Source organism: Poecile atricapillus, chromosome 13 (assembly GCF_030490865.1).
Source record: "Poecile atricapillus isolate bPoeAtr1 chromosome 13, bPoeAtr1.hap1, whole genome shotgun sequence".
Taxonomy (NCBI): domain Eukaryota; kingdom Metazoa; phylum Chordata; class Aves; order Passeriformes; family Paridae; genus Poecile; species Poecile atricapillus.
In genome coordinates, this window is record NC_081261.1 from 8,366,776 (window position 1) to 8,387,591 (window position 20,816).

Below are 20,816 nucleotides of genomic sequence, written 5' to 3' on the forward strand. Positions count from 1 at the left end.
TTGTAGTCAAGTACTTCCTTGGAAGCTGACACGATTGGTGATGGAAGAAGTGCCACACAGAGCTCCCTGCCAGTTGGCAATTAGAGCTATGTGACTATTTAACTTAAATGTTTTCACCTTTTAGGATTTCAGAGAAAAATATCAGTCAAACAGATGGGGAGGAGGGACACTGTTGCCTAGACATGCTACTTGAAAAAGATGCTAGGGATAATTTATAACATTTGGCTTAGTATAAGGCTATTATCACCATAATAGAAAATATATATACTTATTTATACACAGAAAAAATTGTTATGTTGGTCTAGTTCTACTGCAAGTGAGACTCTACAACCATTGAAGGCTGTCAATTCCAAAAACATTTATTTTCTTACAAATTTTACTGTGAAGTATCTAATTTTCCCAAAAATTTCTGCCAAGAGATTAATGTCCAGGTGAAGCAATTATTTTTAAGGAAGAAAGCTACATTAGCCACAAGTTTCTGTCCAAAAAAATATTCTTATTTCTGTATCATGTTTAGTGCTTAAAATTCACATGTTCAGGCAATTTTATTATTCCTGCTGTGCACTCATTCTACATTTTAAATGACATTTCTTGAAATACAGAGCAAGATTTTATGCCATAGAGGCAGACATCGTTCACAGTCACAATAAGTTTTCTCCATCTCACTGCACATTATAATATCCCTCCTTCCACCTTACTGAAGAACAATTGAGTCCCACAGCTCTCCCAAGTTAAACTCACTGCTCCAGTGACAAGAAACTTGCTGATATGTCATGGCTCTTCTGAGGATTTGTTTGTTCTCACTCTTAAGTTTGGGATGGGAATAACTTTGAAGTTAAAAATAGAAATCATAGCCCCTTCTAGATTCAAGAGGGGAGAAAAATAAAGATTTTCCCTTTTTTTTTTTCTGTAACACAAGAGTTTGATAAGTTTTCCTATGAAAGGTAAAAAGATGATCCCTCTAAAGCTGAGTCCAGCTAAGGAAAAATCAGGTCTTGAACAAAAATCCCATCAGTGTAAAATAAACGGAAGACAATGCAGTGCTAATTTAAAATGGCCTACCTTGCTGAAAAAGCTTACCACTTCATTTTCTCACTTGAATTAACATTACATTTTACCCATGGTAAACTATCTTATCTTTCCAAGTTGGATGAAAAAAAAAAAAAAAAAAGGATTAATTTGTCCAAGAAATGAGTAATTTTAAATAAACAGTTTTATTGTAAACCTGATACTTAATTAAATAATTACTTACTAAATAATCATTGTGGCACATGTCACCTTTAGCAGACCAAGGCTGGAACTATGGATTACAAACATCCATTCCTGTGCTTTCCTGACCCCTCACTGTGCCTTCTGGGCAGGCACACTGAGCTTCACGGACAGTCAAGGTGCACGAAAAAGAAGTAATAATAAAGAAAATACCTTCTAGAGCCTTTTTCCTGATTCAGATTTGTTTATTCCCCAACACAAAGCCAACCCCAGACACCCCAGCAGCCCAGAGTAAGCCAAGGGACACTGGATTTGCTTCCAAACTCACCCTGTATGGAGGGCAGGAACAAGGAGCACACTCAGCTCCTCTCCCAGCCTCAGCAGCCTGCAGGGTGCACTCCCCAGGGCCAAATAAAGTCTCTAAACTGAATATCACATAGTGGTCATTTGGTGTAAACTGCACTGACTGGGGTAATTGGAATCCTGCTTTTAAACTGCAATACAAACCAGGACTGAATGCATAGCATAGGTGGGACAGAAGAAATCAATTAATGGTAAACAGAAGTAATTAATGGTAGATCAGACTTGAAACAACTGCTCTCTATAATTGAGCCAATCAAACATGTCAGTCTGTAAAATGCCATTTGTAATGAAGCTGTTACAGTTTTTCCATGTCTGTACCTTCAGCCATGTCGAGAAAGAAGCTTTTTTTGAGGGCAGTGCTTAAGAGTGGACCCTGGGTAAATTTATTCCTTTTGTTTTTGCTTACCACAAACCTGCAGATTTCCCTGGGAATTTGATCTGAGGCATGACTGACAGTAAGCCCAGAACTGGAGTTTTCTGCATTCTGGATAGTTTTTCTGTGAATAACTGAGATATTCCTTAAGTATGCTGCTTAAGGATGATTCCACAGTGAGTATGATGTTGAGCTTCTCCCATAGGACTGCAGTCTTTCTTCACTAGAATAAATGCTGTTTCATGAGTCAAACAGGAGCCAACTTTGCTATTAATATGGAGTGAATAATAAATTTCTGAACAAGACTTCAAAACTTTAATGCTAAGTTCAGTTAAATTTCAAGTACTTAATGCCCTCAATTTTACTTTCTCCTGCACATTAAAATAGAGGAAGTATCCTTTTATTTTACATTTCTTGTATTAAATTTTATTTTAATGCTACTATGCCTGTTATAAATATCCTGCCTTTCTACCCAATGGAACTGCATTCCATTTTTATTTATTTCATCTGAACTGTATCAGAGGCATAAAATCATTCTGAAATTGTTTAGTTTGGAGCATATTTGGGACACTTCAAAGTGGATTGACATTTAGGGGGCAGGAGTGTCATACAAACAAAGTCATTGCTCTGGCATCCAGGAACCACAGCACTCAGTGTTTTATTTCAGGTGGTAGGGCCCATTAGTTATATATCAAACAATTAGAAAGCATAACTCTGAGAAGCCCCTCATCTGAGATCCTTATATAAAAATTTACATTAGTAGAAGTTATAAAGCATTTTTAAGAACCCTCTTCATGAAAAATGCAGTGCAAATGTACCTCTTCACTATTAATAGAAGTTTCAAGTCACATTTCTCAGATGAGAAGAACAGGGCTGTAGGAGGAATGGATGTGATAATGGGTCTCTTGCTATTTGAAGATTTATAAGGAGAGAACACCGGGCTTGCAAACAATATGGATATTGACATGGCTTGAAGCACTGATTTAAAAATCCAGGCTGAAGAGAATCACCAAGGGAGGAACCTCTCCATAGCCCCTCTCTCACAACTGGAATCTGTCCAGTCAACTGTCAACAACCATTTAAAGCTCTGGTGCTGTGAAACAGACCCAAGTGCACACATATGTAAATAGGCATTTTCACTGGTGTGTATCTTCTCAGAGATAAGGGACCCTGGCTTCAATTCATTTCCTCACCTTTTAAAGAGAAAACAACCCACACTTCTTTATCCTTGCTATTTTATTGATGTCAGCAAAGGTTCTGCTTTAGCAGCCATCTGATATCAGATCCTCCTGTAACGTTAAATCCTGGATCCTTTCCTGCTGTTGGCTTTGATGATGTGCTCACAGCCCATGTTTCCCTGAGAGCAGCAGGCTGGCTAACACCCAGCTCACCAGGCTGACCCCAGAGCACTGTCCCTCAGCCTGAGGTGGCAGTGGGACCTCGAGCAGGGGCACAATCTGTCCCTTCTCTGATTCTCAGCAATGAGAACGCAAAGGGAGGATGTGAGAGCTGCTGGACCCAACAACATCCTCAGATCTGCATCTGCTGATGTGACAAATTATCCTGCAGAAGTGATTTATTAACAAGCACCTTAAGTGCAGATTTATTCCCAAGGGTGAAGCACTTGGTCCAACAGTCATTTATTCCTCACAAACTGAAAGCACTATTGCTAAATACCTATTTTCACCAAGCAGAAAGCATTAATCTGACCTAATGGAAAGCCATTAGTATGCTGTAAAGGCTCAGGCTTTTATGGGCCTGCTTTTGTTATGGACTTTTGCAGCTCTATGGATACTAATCTATATACATTGGTAGTGAAAATTAGCAGTATAATATTTAATTTCACCCTTTCAGATAGGGGCTTTCAATAGTACTTAGTGATAGAAATCAACATTAAAACTGAACTTACCTGTAGATGTGTAAGATTAAATCAATACTGAATCACATCCCATTTTTACTCCAGCCTAGCAAAGCAAAATTGAAAAATCTCCATCCACTAACAAAATAAAAACCCCAAGCCTCACAACTCGTATTGCAATGAGTTCTAAACAAAACTTAATACTTAGGAAGCACATTCCTGCAGGACCATATTAGTGTCTCACTGCTGGAATATTCTGGCACTGTGTGGCAAACAAGAAGTCCATATTTTCCAGGAACAAGTTGCAGTGATATGTAACTGTTCATATAATACACTATTTCCCAACAAGCAAACTATGCAACTAGATTCCCAGAATGTGTACAAAAGGTTTTGTGTCATTTGACTTCCCTGGCATCTCTCGGGCATCTGTCCATTCCCTCTCACTCCTACTGATCTTATTCTAACAATAATTCTTAAAAATAGTATGTCATTCCTACCAATTACGTGTGGAGAGAATGGTTCTTTGGGTTCATATTATTGTTATATAATACTAACTAGTCTCTTAGGTAGAGATTGAGGAGCCCTGAATGCCAAAGGGATGCACACTGAGAGGTGGAACAGCTTCAGCTGTTTCTGACCTATAGAAAGAAAAGAAACTGCAAATGCAGAGCAATAACAAAAAGAAAAATAAAATATTGGAGCTTTAAAAAATACATATTTAGTTACTGAGGTTAGTGTTCTCCTCATGCAAATTAAATCTTCAGCTTAGGGACACGCCACTGCTTTTTAATAACCTGCTTAAAGATGCAAATGTGCTGCCATGGACCAGAATCTATAGGCTGTGGTTGAGGTGACCAGCCACAAAATGTAAATAAGAAACAGAAACCTTTGCAAGAGAGCCCATGGACTGAGATGCTTTTTATTCCCTTGTTGTTGAGCAACAAGGGGTAGTGGATTTATTGTTGGAATCCAGCCCTGCCTGCTGCCTGGCTCACAAGCAGAAACCAGCTCTGCTGGTAGCACATGTGATTGGTGACAAACTGTCCAGTCATTTGTCCTGGGAGCCTGGAGGACAAGTCCATTTAGTTTTGATTAAAATGTGATATAGCACAAACCTAAATTACATTGCCCAATAGTGATCTTTCCCTCCAGTTAGAAGCAGGACAGGCATTATTTTAGCAATTCAGACGGGAAAAAGCCCTAATTTTTGTATTTTTGGAGACTAACAACAAAATTATATGTTAAAACATATTTTAAAACAATGTGGCAACACTTCTTAAAAAGGTTTGACATAAACGTACCTTAGGATGGAGATTGACAGGAGGTATTTTGTTCCAAGTACTAATTTTTATATTATCTTTGTATTTTGCATGCTTTATAAAAAGAAAATGCAGCAATTTTAACCATACTTTCTCTGACAAACATTATTATGTTTTCTTGTAGGTAAGTCACCATCTTATATCACCCTGCTGTAATTGTGTCCACATGTGTGTGGGCTATTAAAACAGGAAGTTAAGAAAACTGTAGCATCTTTCAGGCTAAGGGGGGGGTCTGCTCCCAGAAATGCGGAACAGTGCTCTAAACACTGCTGCTGCAAGAGCTGGTTTGAAAGGAAGCATCAAGATAAATTCAGGGCCATGCTAACCTTCCAATCCAACTCCATACAGATGCATATAAACATACACACATCTGTGTGACTTGTAGAAGACTCCCAAGTGTTTTATATGTGATATTTTGGTGATTCAACTGGTGATAATTGTCTTCACAAATATTTCACTGTTCGTGGTTGGAAAGAGTAATGCTCTAATTTGCTCTTTTCATTGAGGCCTCAGGCAACTTCTTATAACAATAAAAAATGAAGTATTATGCCAATAACTTTATGAAGTAGGAAGGAATGGATTGTTTGCTTTTACTATAAGGAAAGGCAGTGCATTCCAAACATGCCTTGCAATCAATGAACAGCTCACATGTGAAATCGCTCCTGTAGTCACCAACACCTCATGACAAAGCTCTATGTGGATATATTTGTCTCACTGCATTTTTGGATCTCACCAGCTATTCTTCCACAGGGTTGACACCTATGCTGATAACCACCTCTGATCCTTCTGTCACTTGTTTTGCCTTGTCTTATATATACAGCAGCAGATGCCAAGATCCTGCAGTTCAGACTTTGAGATCATTACAGGAGCACCTGAGTATTGGGAAGATGAAATAGGCTTTGATCTGAAGCTTCTTTAAAATGGCACATTTAAAACACAAAGCTCAGCTAGAACTGTGTGAATGAAGATCGAGAGCTACAAAGCTCCCTCACTAGTGCTGGAGGCAAAGTGTACATCTGCTTTCCTGGTACTTACTGCTACTTTCTTTTGTGCTCACATTAATTGTGGAAACCCTGGAAAGTCCATCTTTGCCAGGTGATTAAGAAGCCTGGAGTTTTATTTTAAATACATCCAAACTATGATGGTGGGGGACTGTCAGAGCCAAGCAGGAAGCTTGTGGAAGTAATGTCCCTTGTGACATTCTGGCCATGTCAGGTACTAATTAAAATGTTATCTCCTGCATGCCTCTTAGCCTCCCAAAATTCATTTGCCAGCTCACTTTAATGCCCTCATTTAATTCTATCATAACACCTGAAAGGTGGAATAGAGTTACATCAATTTAAAATTAAAGCAGAGCAAATAAAAATGTCTGACTGAGTGGACTTTTCCAGCAGTTCATGCAGCACTTTGGATAAAAAAAGGCTTTATAGAGTCATCATCTCCCTTCTTGCCTTCCTTCTTCCCTCCCTCTCTGTTTTTTACACTCAGCTCTGAACAGATGTCCCCAGCAGATCTCAGAGAAGAGACTCCAGCTGGCTTTAGCTGTGGCCTGTCCAGCACTGGCCAATCATTACAAATGGGCTGAGCTCTTACAAAAACTGACCACTGCCCCGAGTTTAATGCAGTGTTTAAAGTAAACACACAGCTCACAGCTCATGGGGGTTTTCACAGATACTTGACTTTGCTGCAGACAGCTCAGCAGATATTGCACTCTAAGGCATTGGGAATAAAAAATAAGCAAAACTGGAAGAATAATTAAGAGTAGAAACAAAACTCACGGTGGTTAAAATGAAGGAATTGTGGGACAGTTGTTTTTAGACAAACAGTATGGGCTACTGTAGTGTGTATATTTCGCCTTTAAATGGAATTGTTTCCTACAGACCCTCCAAAGCCCCAGCTGAAAATGTTAGAGACAACCTGCTGAACTTCACACCCAGGAGGTTGTTTTGCTCCGCTTGCTGAACAAAGAGAAATTTTAGATTCTGATCTTCAGTAAAAATGTTCTGAGTTGGAGTAGTTGGAAATAACTTGAGCTGGTGATGTTAAAGGCAGCTGCTACTTTCCATAAAGAAAATGGCCATGAGTTGGAAAAAGCAAAATTCAGGAAATAAAATTAGTAATTTGACAGTATTTGAGAAGAAATGGGCAGATCTATTTATGTTCAATTGGAGCGGGAATGCAACAGCCAAGAATAAAAATGAAAAGATTATATATAGGGGAAAAAAGTGAAAACACAGGGTGATTTCACAGAATGTTTATGTTTAAACATTCAACAGAATACTTCAAAAAGGAGTTAAAAATATTACTATATATTAAATGACCTATAAGAGACCTCTAATTTTTACAGCTCCTTGTGCAATCATACATAGACCTAAACTGAATTAGGAAAAAACCCCATGGCAGTAGGTACTTTTTGTAAAGTGTCATAGTAAAAAGAGATACTCATTATTATTTGATACCATTTTTTAAAAATACCTGAAGGTGGTTCATAGGATAAAACTACTTTTACACAATCCTGTTCTTCTGACACTACTCCATCTCTTTAACTTTGTTCAAATCTAAAATTAAGGAGCTCAAAGTTGGTCATTGCGATTTTTTGTTTGCTTTAATGTGAAAAGTTATTTTTATGGGCAGCAAGATCCAAATCCCAGTGTGTGCTGGATATGCTTGTTTTGGAGGTAATGTTTGGGCTCCCCACCCTCACAGTGGTGGTCATTACTCTACCTGAAAGAGAGTAAAAAGAAAAGAACTGCAGAATATTGTACAGAAAGAGCAAAAGCACGACTGACTCAGTGTGCAGCCCCAGTGGATCCAGCACAGGGCATTTCCAGAGTGACAGTGAGCACTAGGACTGATCTGCTTTCTCACAGGAAAAAAATCCCACCCCACATTCTTCCCAGAATCCCTGCTGGGACATCCATACTGCCTAAAACCTGCAGCAGGACCCAGGAATTGACTGGAAAGACTCCTTCTTCCAGGAACTAGTGCTCTATCAAACTGAAAAAAAGGGAAACAATTGAGTAGATTCACTTAATTTTTACTGGAGCCCACCATCCTTATTCTCTTCCTGAGGGACCCTTGATAAGTGACAGATAAATCCAATTTGCCTGTGCTTGAGCAGGATGGAGAGAGATACTCGTGAGTCAGCATATGCCAGCAGAAGCTGGTTTTCCCCCTCATTAACTTTTTTGCACATCAGCTGATTTTCACTTTATACTGAGTATATCCCTGTGCTTATTTTGTCTGTTCCCTACAGAATGTCATCACATCTGATACCACCAGGGCTTCATTAATGTAAAATGTTGTCATGTGGTGAATTATTCTTAAATGAGAAAACACAGACAACCCTAGAAGAGAAAATGAGGAGTTGGACAGCATGTGGCTAGGAGCATTTGAAGGTGTCCCATAGGAATTCCTCCAGCAAATTGCTGGGAAACCTGATTGAAATTCAATAAGAAAGTGCAAATAAGACAACATAGCTCCCCTGTGGATTGCAAAGATTTCCTGACAGGAAATCAGAACTATCTATGCACTAGTGCACCTTGCAAAGGCAGAAATGTACAAATACCATGAGGAAATGCAGCATTCAGGGCAGCACGGAACAACCCAGCGGAGCAGGAATCGCCGTGAGGAAATACAATAGTCCCAAATATTGAGAATCAAATTTGCACGGATTTATGATCTGACCAGGATTTTACTGGAGCCATTTGTACACCAGAGCAGTGCCATTAACAGGAGCAAAGAGCAATTGGTATGTGAGCAAACACACTGATCTGGGATGGTTCATCAACGCTCAAGTGTGTCCCATTAACAAAGGCATTAGAATGCACTTCTCATTAAGTGCACAAGAAAGTGCATCACAAGCAGGGCTTTGGCTTCTGTGCAGACAGCTCTGTGTGGTGTGAGCAGAGGGACTGTGGAAACTCCCCAAAGGACAGGAGCCCAGCTGGGGGTGAAATGAATAAGCACCTCCTCCCTTACAGAACCCCTGCTTGCAAACTTGACTGAATCTACCCTGCCTAAGTGATGGAGTGGCTCAATTTTGGTGCTTTTGGCTGAGGAGGTCACTGACACCGTTCTGGCCTCTGTTTCTGGACCAAAGAGATGGAGTGCTGCTAAAACACCAACCAAACTTCTCTAGGATTAAAACGAGGATAACTAAGATGAGCTGAGTGTCAGAGAAAGCTGTAGGTAAAAAAGGCTCAAAATACTCACTGTCATTTGCCTACTGTAACATGTAGTAATTACCTCATGTAGCTACAAAAGTTCATTTAACAGAGTAAAGAAAAATATGAGATGGGCTTACTAATGAGCACCTGGCACTCAGAAGCTGTGAGAATCAATAACTTCAAAAAAGTATGGAATGTAGCAGCAAAGATCTCCTACTAATGCATGTTTTGAAGAATCATTTAAAGAAATGTCAATTTTCTCAGCTCTTGATGTGCATTTGTATATTTGTAGTCTTTCAGACGCAGGATTGAGTTTTGTGTATTCAAGGATATGGTTTACAGAAAATGTCACAATTTTTAAAAATATTTGCACTATTAAAATATTTAACATCCAAAATAATAGAAAAGCAGCAAGTGAGATCAAAACCATCCTGTGGCATTATGAAAACCATAAGCTGTGTACTTCTGAAAAATATAAAAATGGTTTGTATGAAAGGAATTTTTAAAAAAAAAGACAGATTTGGAACTGTGGCTGAGAAAGCTTTGAAAGTAGCCAGGCTGACAGGGTGTATTGTAGGGCAGTTGTAAGCCTTTGTTGATGCAACTATTATCATCTCCCCAAAGCACAGGCAAATCTGTGAGCAAACAAAAAGCAAGGAATAGGAGAAAAGGCTGCCTGGAAAAGGAGACCTCCCCCTTTTCCCAGGCCTTGATGCTGACTTGCTGATGGCATAAGCCAAAGTGAAAATAATCTGAATCTAATTTAAAATTTTGTCATTCTGATGAAAATTCCTAGATCGTACCTGCTGAAAGAATGGGTGAGGAAAGAGAAATGTTCTGGGAGGGGGCAGCAGAAGGGGTCTGAATGGAGATCTGGGTCAGTTCTTCCAGCCCCATCCCCTGCCAGGCCACAGAAGTGCTCTTCAGAGTAATTATTTAATCAGAGTGGCTGTGGATCAATGTTCACAAAGTGTTTGCAATTGGAAAATTTTGTAAAAGGTCCAGCCAGGCATCCTGGAGGACTGAGGATTTGGAATGCAGGATCAGGCTGTACACTGTGCAAACATCAGCAGCTTTCCAGTGGTAACTCTGAAACTGGGAGCTCGCAGGCTCTGCAAGTTTCTCTGCACTGAGCTGTCTATAGGAATTTATCCTTTAGTGAAAATAGCATTTTGCCTAGATTTTTTATTTTTCAGACTGCCCAGTTCAAATCCCAGATTTCACTACGTGTAGACCATACTATTGAAATTAGACTATGGGCCTGTATCTGATTTTCCAAGGTTCTGAATTTATATGTGTAGCTGAAAGTTCCGTGTGTCATACATTGAAAGAATTTTAGAATATATTATTTAGTCTTCCTCCAAAAGTTGCTTTATTCCTTCTAGATTTCACTATTCCTTTGGTGCTCCTTAAGGATGCAGGGATATCATTTTACATTCCATACTTCTCAATTTTTTTATTTTTAATTCACTATAGAGCTGGACTGTATTTTCCCCATTTTGCCAGGACTTCCTGGACATTGAAGTATCTGCAGCTGACAGGACTTTAGTGCACCATTTACTGTCCCTGTCACAGTCAGGAAAATCAGTCATCCTGTAATGGCAACCAAGTCTCATCATTTCATTCTGAACTAATAACCACAGGCTGTTCTATGTATGCCTCAGTGCTAAGGATCAAAAATAATTCCCTACTACACTTGCTATGACTGATCGTAGAAATACATTTCCAACGTTAAGAAAATCTTGGAGAAGTCACTGGGATTTTTTTCCTTCCTGAAGTCTTCCCTGACAGCAATAGGAGACTGGATTTAAGTATCTGTGTACCAGCAGGTGGAGGGGACACACATTCACTCTTGTTCACAGACTCACAGAGCTGCCTCCATGCAAGTAATAATGCAAGAGGATCTTCCTCCTTCAGTTGTAAAGGCAGGCAGTAAAGAGAAAAAAATCACCCTTGGATTCACACCTTCTGTCTGTAGAAAGCACTGCTGAAAGCCCAATTATTTTGATGGATACAGAAGAAAGCCAAAAAAATAAGGACTTAGGTAAATTACAATGGAGGAACTCAATGTATATCTAAAAGTATCTCAGGATTTTGCAGTAAATAATGCTTTCAAAGGAAATGGTAATCTTTCTGCATTGAAAGCTTTGGATCTTACCATCTTTACTTCAGATCATATTAGTACTGAGCATCATTACAGGAATGTGTTCTTTGAAGCATGTGTACTCTATTTTCCTTCTATTCATCATAAATACTCTCTCTGTGAAAGCACACTCTGCCACTGTGCACACATTTTTCTTTCTAAGATTTAATTCATTTCCTAAAGAAACATCATGCAAAAATCAATCTTGCCAGTACAAGTTCACAAGGCCTGATTCATTTAACAGATGATTTATTGACAACTGTGAGATAGAAAATAATGGAATGTTGTTACTAAGAGCAACATCACACATTCCCAACAGTGTGTATAGAGATGGTACACAGAGAAGATGTTAATGCTCCTTCATGGACAAGTGATACATTGCAAGAAAGAAGAGAGCTTGCCATGGCTCATGGCTGACTTCCAGCTTCTATTCCAGCTCCCCCTTTGCACTCCCACCAAATGTTACTGCATAAATCCTGACCTTTGCTGTTGGTTTGATTTAAAAGCAATAGTTTGTGGAAAGAAAGATAAGAAAGCAAGTGTCCTGTCACATAACCTTCTTCAGAGAAAATGTGAAAGTTCCACCAAAACTGCATACGAAGAAGCAGACCACAACTGAGTGTGGTACTTGATGGTTTGATACTTAATCTGGAAAGTACTTGTCTAAGTAGTGTCACACACAGGGATTAAAGACTTCCTTTTCTCTTTCCTTCTTGTCCCTTTTCCACACAGTGCTGAAGAAAGCAGAGTTCGCAGTTCTCCAGGCTGAATACACCTTGGATTTCTTAATATGGTGTATAGATCCTTTTTATTTTCTACTAAAGAAGTCATGGGAAAAAGAACCAATTCCCTGCACCTCTCCTTTACCTATATATTCCACAAATGTGGTGGGATCCTGGACTGTCTCATAAAAATAAAGAAGATTTCCCCTGAGCTGTCTTATGCTCTCATATTCATCATGACTCGAGTGATCGAATATGACCTTCAGCAGGATAACTGCTTTGCTGTCCCCAAGTCAGGTGTTAAATCATCCAAATTTTAGTTCAACAGCTCTTGTAAAAGAGTCCAAGCTCTAATGTCAGGTGCTCATGGCTCCTGGTTCAAAATACCTGCACACACCCTGGGCAGAGAGCATCTGGTCCTGGGCACAGAAACAGCTTTGACATCTTGCTTGCTCCTGAGGACTGAGGAGCTGGGGCTGAGCTGGCAGAAAAATACCCTGTGTGCTCCAGATCTCATGGCCTGAGTCCTCATGGGGAACTCAGCAAAAAGACCATTTAACTCCTAGAAAGCAGCAATGAAACATCCCTGTGCTGCAGTAGAAAGCAAGCAGTTCTGAGCACAGCCTGTCCCACCAGGTTGGTCCCTCGGAGATCTGACCCTTTGCCAGACTTCTAAATCCCAGCACTGCGTTGCTGAGAAGTTGATTTCTTTAAGTAACCCATCATGCTCAATGCTAGACAAGCATAGGAAACAACTTCTCATGCATGAACGACTCTGCTTTTTGGAAAAAGTGAAAAAGTAAAGCAAATCCTTAATCCTTCTTTCTGAAAAATAGCAGGAAAAGAAATTACTCCTACAGATTTCTAAAGTGCAAAAAGTGAGGAATGTTTGGCATGCTTCATTAAACAGACAAAAATAGAAAACATTTTGAAAACACAGAGTTGAATACATCCACAGGACTTCACAGGAAAAAAACAAACAAACAAACAAAAAAACAAAAAACAGAAGGAAAGATTAAAATCTGCTCCAAGAAAGATAACTTAAACCCCGAATGATACATTCCCTCTCTAGTAATCAGTCTGCAAATAGGATGAATTTACTGAGACCCTCAAAAGCTCTGTAACAGAAACTCAGGAAAACCTGATTAATTCAACTGTACTATATTGCACTGTCAAAATTATAAAGTGAAAATGTTAACTCAGCCAACAAGGCCTCTTTACTGTGTAACAGAATTCAGCTGTAATGAAAAAAAAACCTCAAGCACCCACATTTCATGAAAACAAGTCCATGTATTGTCAGAGGAATGGTGAGTGGGGAACCCAGGAGACAGGAACTCAGGCACTGGTGTATTTACAGCCAACAGGCACAAGGTAGCAGCACAAAACATCAGTCTAAAGGATTTCCTGAAGATACCACAGAGGTGGAGGTGACGAGGACACAGCTCCAAGTGAGCAGGGAACACAACTCGTGGCAATTAAGTGTTTAATGGGTAGGAAGTTCAGTTCTGGGGTAGCCTGTGCCAACCTCTCTTGCTGGCTGGCTAAAGCCAGAAAAAGCCCAATAAAAGAACAGACCCTTTCTGGATTTCCTTTAGGTGAGAGATGTGAAATATGACCTGACATCAGGGCACAATGAGAGCAGGGAGCAGAGGAGGTTTGGCAGGGTCATGGAGGGAAACTTTACCTCTGACAGTGTCTCACAGCTTACAAATTGGCTGCTCAGTTCCTGAGCTGACCTGCTTTCGAACAAGAACTGATTGTTTTCCCCTTTCAATACCCTCTCTAGACATTTTTAAAGGGAAAAGGATTCATATCAATTCTCCATATGTTACACTGCATATACAGTGTGATGGAATATGTATGCATGCACAGTAACTCAGGATTTTCAAAAGTAAATCGGTATTCTAGGACATAAATGTAGAGGTCAGTAGGTCAACAAAGATTAATGAATTCATTCTTTAGCTCCTATAAGGGGTGGAAGGATTCACAGAAATGAACTGTGATCTGCAATAGAGTTGTAGCTGAATATTCACAGATTTCTCGAGAGCTGGATTTTTTGGCTATTGATCTGCCAATCACTTTTCTGTCAGAGGAAATTCAGTTATTCACATCTCACTGAGCCTTTTTCACCTAGCTGCTTCTCTAGGAGTTGTGTTTATTGTATATTCCTATCTTTTATGGTATCTCAGAATGAAAAATTCAATAGCTGCTGTGTTGAATTCTAAAGATCATTATTCTGCTTGTTTAGAAAATGAAAATGACACCCACTTTTCTCTCCTCTTGCTCTCATCATCAGTTTACTTTCAAACAGCTTGGTACATTTTACTAAATTAAAAAAAATGTATCTTTTGTTATACTGATGTTGTCTGAGGAAATGCTACAGCTATAGCATTGTCCCTGCCATCAGAATACATTTGTAAAACTGTTGAATAAAAGCTCTCTAGTACAGGAATAACTGTGACTTCTCACTTTAAGAATGTTGCAATCATTCTTCTTTACTTACTGCAGTTCTACCATAAATCCCAGTGACCTCCCCATTGCCGGGGAACTCAACTCCCTCTCTGGTGCCTTGGGTTCTGTTCCAAAGCACCACCAGAATTTCCTTCCCAGCTCAGCATCCACTTTCTGTACACCAGTAAAGCCGGACTCATCCATTCCAACTGGAGCATGTCCAGCCAACATTGATGCCAACCCCTCTTCCTCGATTTCTCCAATTCTCAGTTACCTTCAGTGCATTTTTCTCAAGAATATTGTTCTCACAGGTTTCTGCCTCCCACATTTTTCTGCCTGTCTTCTTGCAGGTCCCATTACTGCTCTCTGCAGCAGTGTGGGCGACGTCTTCTGTCCCCACCCTCCTTTTGTCCTCCACAAACACAAACTCAGTTCAGTTTCCAAGACACATATATTGGATAGATTGACTTCTTCCCACCAAATTGGATTTTTTTTATTTCATTCACCTCACAAATGCCAACTGGTCAGCTTACATTCCTCACAGGTAGAACCGAGCTCTTCATTGCTCCTTTCTACATTCAAACCTCTTCACTGCAGATTTTACTCCACCCTTTTTCTGTATGCTCTTAGTGGGGCTGTAGCCTTTCCTGGCTGAAGCTTATCTCTGCCTAATGTTGTGCAAAGTCAGTAAATGACACTTTAAAACATAATTTCCAATCCATTCTATAGGTAATCAGATTTTTCTCCTACCACCTATTCTCACGCCCTTTCCTCTAGTCTTGCTGTGTCCACCTTCTTCTCTTCATATCCTTTCAGAACGCTTCTGCAAAGACAGTTTCGCACAGATAACATTGTCCAGCTCCTCATGCTGACCACGCCATCTCTGCTCCCTGCATTTTCCTTGTTCTCCCAGTCCCCACACAGAGCACATGAGCTGTAAGCCTCAGTTTTGAGACCCTTTACAGTTTCTATTTCACTTCTAATCACACCTCTATTGAGCCATCACTGACTTCTCTCTGTTAACGATGACAGCCTTTATTACCCAGTTGCTAAATTTTGAAACAAGCATCTTCAGCTTTTCTTGTCATATCTGTCAAAAACTCTCTGTAAACACCTGCAAAGTCATGTTCAGAGACTTCTGAAACTCAACTTTAACATGATGCTTACAGAAAACCCAGACAAATACATGACAATTCTTGTCTGAGGCACTGACTGCACATACTGCTGACCTGTGCTGGCACATTTTTAATTAGCAGTTCTGGTGTTGTTTCTTCCCTATGCTTTATGTAGGTTGTAAACTTTTTGCTTAGAAACCATATTTTTATTCCTTTTACATGAAATGGGCATAGCAAATATCTGACTATTTTATTAGCTAAGCAAGGAAATATTTAAACTGAAGGTGTCTTAAAATAGAGAACTGTATAACCCCTTCCAGATGCATAGAATGTTATCTTGCTAAGGATATGAAGATAAATATAACAATTTGGCATTGTGTCAGAAAGAAAACACACTAATTGGGATGGATGATGATAAAGAGAAAATCAAAAATTCATGGCATGATTTAGTTCAATGTAAATCTGAAAAACACCCCAGCAGTGTCAGGGAAATTATTCTATATTTGTTTAAGCGGGAGGCTGCACAGGATGCAATTCAGCCATCTGTGCTTGGCCCATCTGTACTTTGAAAAGTATTGTAGGACTGTACTGCACCATTTCTGCTGTCAAACTTTGGAGATGTTACAAGAGACACCAAGGAGCACGAATGGTGGGTGACAGCACATCGACTGAGATCTCTTTTTCAAATTCTCTTCTCTCTAGTCCCTTACGGATGCATTTCAAATCAAAATCACTGACTAAATCTTCCTAAGAACTCCTTGAAATTTTTTCCCCCTATATTGTTCAGCTACTTCCACTCTTCAATGGAAAGAAACTATCACCATCAGTTAATGTATAAAAAATAAAATAAATAGTGGTCTAAAAAACAGAACTAGCAAAGATTGCTTTGCTTCAGATTTGTTTCTTATGTCCCCAATGGCTTTGAGCCCACAAAACTCTCTAAAGTCACATGTGCCAAAGTCATGCCCAAACTGCCTTCCCACAGAACTTCATCTCCAAGGAGCAGCTACAGGGACAATCCTGCTCTCTGCAGGACTGGTGTCAGGACAGGGAACTGCCAAGTCTTCCCCTTGGGCCTCTCTTTTCAGTCCACTTCTCAATTTTGCCCCAAACCAGATGGGAATCACCACTTCCACTTCTCTGCCTGAGCTGATTTATAGGTTCAACAAGTGTGAAAGGCAGTTCAGCAAACACATTGTGCAGCTTTTATTAAAAGCAACTCAAATATATTTAAATGCAATAGAGGAAAGTAGTTCTTGAGTCAGATAATTCCTCTTCATGGGTTTATTTTAAAAGCAGGGAAAATTGTGTTGAAGCCATTAAAGTACTGATGTTGAGGCCTTTCCCCCTCATTCTGACTGCTGTGAGGAAACAGCTCTGCTGCATTTACCAGGGACACAGGGTCTCTGCCATCGGATGTGATCTCCTTTCAGTAGTTTCCTTCCCTTTAGATACAACAAAGGCAGCTGCAATGAATTCATTTCTATATATTCAGAAAACACTGCAGTTAAGTGAGTGAGCTGATACAAAGCCTTACTAGCAGAGAACTCTATCTGTGCTGCAAAGAAAGTAGTAAAACCCACTTAACTGTGAATTAATACATAATGAAATACTGACAATAATTATTTCAATCCAGGGCTGCTGACCTGCTTCAACACTTCCTTCCTTTTCTCTAATAGTATTTTTTAGATGGTTTTGCACTTGATTTCTTAACCAGCAAGGCACTTAGTAGTTTGTGTTTTCCATTAATTCTCTGTATAATAGTAACTATCACTTCCCCAAGACAGAAGTGTAAATGACTGGCTCTTTTTTTTAATTTTTTTGGTATGATGAGAATGCAAACCTTGTGACTTAGGGCTCAGCAGAGCTCAACACATCTCATGGACCTCTACTCTGATAAGGCTTTGCTACAGAATGAGGGAATTCAGTGAAGTGTGGTCGGTGTAATTAAAATTGTGTTATGCTGTTGATCCACAGGCAGATAAATTCTATAAGAATTAAATTGCATTGGTTTGTTAAAAAAATTGGCTGTTCGTTTCCTTGTAAAAACCAACATCAATTCAAAGACGGTGAATCTATAAATCTGAAATGAATTACAGTAGTTCACAAGTTTCTCAGAATAAACAGAGGTCTATTTACTCCCTTACCAAGAGACTCCACACTTTATGAAGGGTGCAGTGAACCAGTTTAATAGCAATTACAAGCTGAAGGGATCTACATGCACAGATTGCTGACTGCTGACACATTAATCCACTTTTTTTCCATCTAGAGAATAAACTTCTTAGCAGAAAATACTGAGATTTTCTGGGAATGAAGGTCACAGGTTTAAATCAAAATGTCCTGTTTGTAATTTTTTTATTTGCTATTCATTGAAACAAATATGATTAGGTGCAAACAAGCCTGGCATTAAATGTCATTATTTGGGCAGATCTCTTTGCTCTGAGTTTAAAAAAAATCTGGTTATTTTCCTTGTGTATTAATGGCAATATTTCATCATCTTTAAAAGTCTAATCACAATATGTTCTATGTGGAATATTATAAATCAAGAGTCATGCTTGCTTGTTACATGGACATGAAGTTTAAAGACACTGGCCTTTTGGAAAAGTTATTCTTTATCACATTTATCAGTCTGTGAAAATCAGAGTAAAAAGTCACCTGTTACAACCTTGTCTAACAAAATATTAATACATACTCACTCATAGACAGCAGTAATTACTCACAAGGCTGTAGACATAATGGGAAGAAACTAATGGAAATTACTTTGCACATGCAAGCAAATTCTTGAATTAAAATCAGATGAAAGTCAGACAAAATTGCACCAGGTTTGAAGCTGAAGCCATGTAAAAAAATTTTAGTTAATGGGCATGCTTTCATTTTGAAAAGAACATTAGCTCATACTGGGAAGTAATCTGTTGCAGATTTATTGTGAATATTTATAATAAAGTGAATAATAAGTATTATATCATCTTTTCTTCAAGTTATTTATGTAGTTAAGATGAAGATAATGTACAATAAATAATACATAAATAGGATGAAAGATCAGGGCTGAGGAGAAGGAGCAGCTCATACATAGAAGAGAATCAGGCAGGTATTTTCTGGAAAGAATCCATTTCAAAAGCCTTGTGCTCATGAGAAGAGAGTTAGGATCAAACAAACGGATGTGGGGCAGGAAAGAGCCAATCTGTCTGTGCTCAGGCTGTTTGTTGGTGATGAAGCTTTTGGTGGCACACAACACATTCAGAAGAGGATCATTTTTTACCAGGAGATCAAGTGGTGCCAGAGCTGGGATAGCGACATAGGAACTGGGAAAAGAGGACAGAGCAGGATCCTGACACACAGAGCACCTTTAAAAGCAGGATCCTGACACACAGAGCTCCTGTGAGAGCAGGATCCTGACACACAGAGCTCCTGTGAGAGCAGGATCCTGACACACAGAGCTCCTGTGAGTGCAGGATCCTGACACACAGAGCTCCTGTGAGTGCAGGATCCTGACACACAGAGCTCCTGTGAGAGCAGGATCCTGACACACAGAGCTCCTGTGAGAGCAGGATCCTGACACACAGAGCTCCTGTGAGAGCAGGATCCTGACACACAGAGCTCCTGTGAGAGCAGGATCCTGACACACAGAGCTCCTGTGAGTGCAGGATCCTGACACACAGAGCTCCTGTGAGAGCAGGATCCTGACACACAGATCTGTGAGAGCAGGATCCTGACACACAGAGCTCCTGTGAGAGCAGGATCCTGACACACAGATCTGTAAGAGCAGGATCCTGACACACAAATCTGTAAGAGCAGGATCCTGACACACAGATCTGTGAGAGCAGGATCCTGACACACAGAGCTCCTGTGAGTGCAGGATCCTGACACACAGAGCTTCTGTGAGTGCAGGATCCTGACACACAGAGCTCCTGTGAGTGCAGGATCCTGACACACAGAGCTCCTGTGAGTGCAGGATCCTGACACACAGATCTGTGAGAGCAGGATCCTGACACACAGAGCTCCTGTGAGAGCAGGATCCTGACACACAGAGCTCCTGTGAGAGCAGGATCCTGACACACAGAGCTCCTGTGAGAGCAGGATCCTGACACAGATCTGTAAAAGCAGGATCCTGACACACAGAGCTCCTGTGAGAGCAGGATCCTGACACATAGAGCTCCTGTGAGAGCAGGATCCTGACACACAGAGCTCCTGTGAGAGCAGGATCCTGACACAGATCTGTAAAAGCAGGATCCTGACACACAGAGCTCCTGTGAGAGCAGGATCCTGACACAGATCTGTAAAAGCAGGATCCTGACACACAGATCTGTAAAAGCAGGATCCTGACAGACAGATATGTAAGAGCAGGATCCTGACACACAGAGCTCCTGTGAGAGCAGGATCCTGACACACAGAGCACCTTTAAAAGCAGGATCCTGACACACAGAGCTCCTGTGAGAGCAGGATCCTGACACACAGAGCACCTTTAAAAGCAGGATCCTGACACACAGAGCTCCTGTAAGGCAGCCAAGGAGTGACTGAGTGCAAAGAGAAAGAGACTGAAGTGTGTTGGAAGACAGGAGCACACCTTGGAAAAGAGGATGTAATTAAAGGGATGAGGAGATGCAGACTTTCTGTCTGCTGCTGTTTCACTACCATGACACATATTGCCCCAAATCATCTTCTCATGAATTTCCAACTAAAATAATCAGTTAGACCTTTAAGGATAGTAGTTCTTGGGAGAGTTAATTGAAGTCTTCCATTTCCCCTTTAATTTGGACTCCCAAAGTTCCAGTAGCCAAAAGTGAGGAAAAAAAAAATCAAAAGATGAGGCTTGCGATTTGATTATATCAAGAAATGACATTTTTCAATTCCAAAGTTGTAACTCCAGTAATTTTTTCCTTCTTTCACCCTTAAATAGGTACTTACTTCTGAAATCTGGCTGCCTACCTCATCCCTTTTTATACAGTTTTTCATACAGGTAGCAAATCTCAGAGGGAGCTTCTGTTCACTGTTAGGTGTTGCCATTTATTTTTCTTGTAGCAGATATATGTCAGTTCCTTAAGTATGTAATTTATTACTGGGCTTTTAAAAATCTCTTCTGCAAATCTGTGGGGT

The 20,816-nt window shown here is 40.0% G+C and overlaps 1 protein-coding gene across 1 annotated transcript in view; it reads right to left on the reverse strand.

Annotated features, from left to right (window-relative positions):
- The window catches only part of SPOCK1 (SPARC (osteonectin), cwcv and kazal like domains proteoglycan 1), a 276,371-nt gene that overhangs the window by 18,674 nt on the left and 236,881 nt on the right, over window positions 1-20,816 (reverse strand). The window lies entirely within an intron of this gene.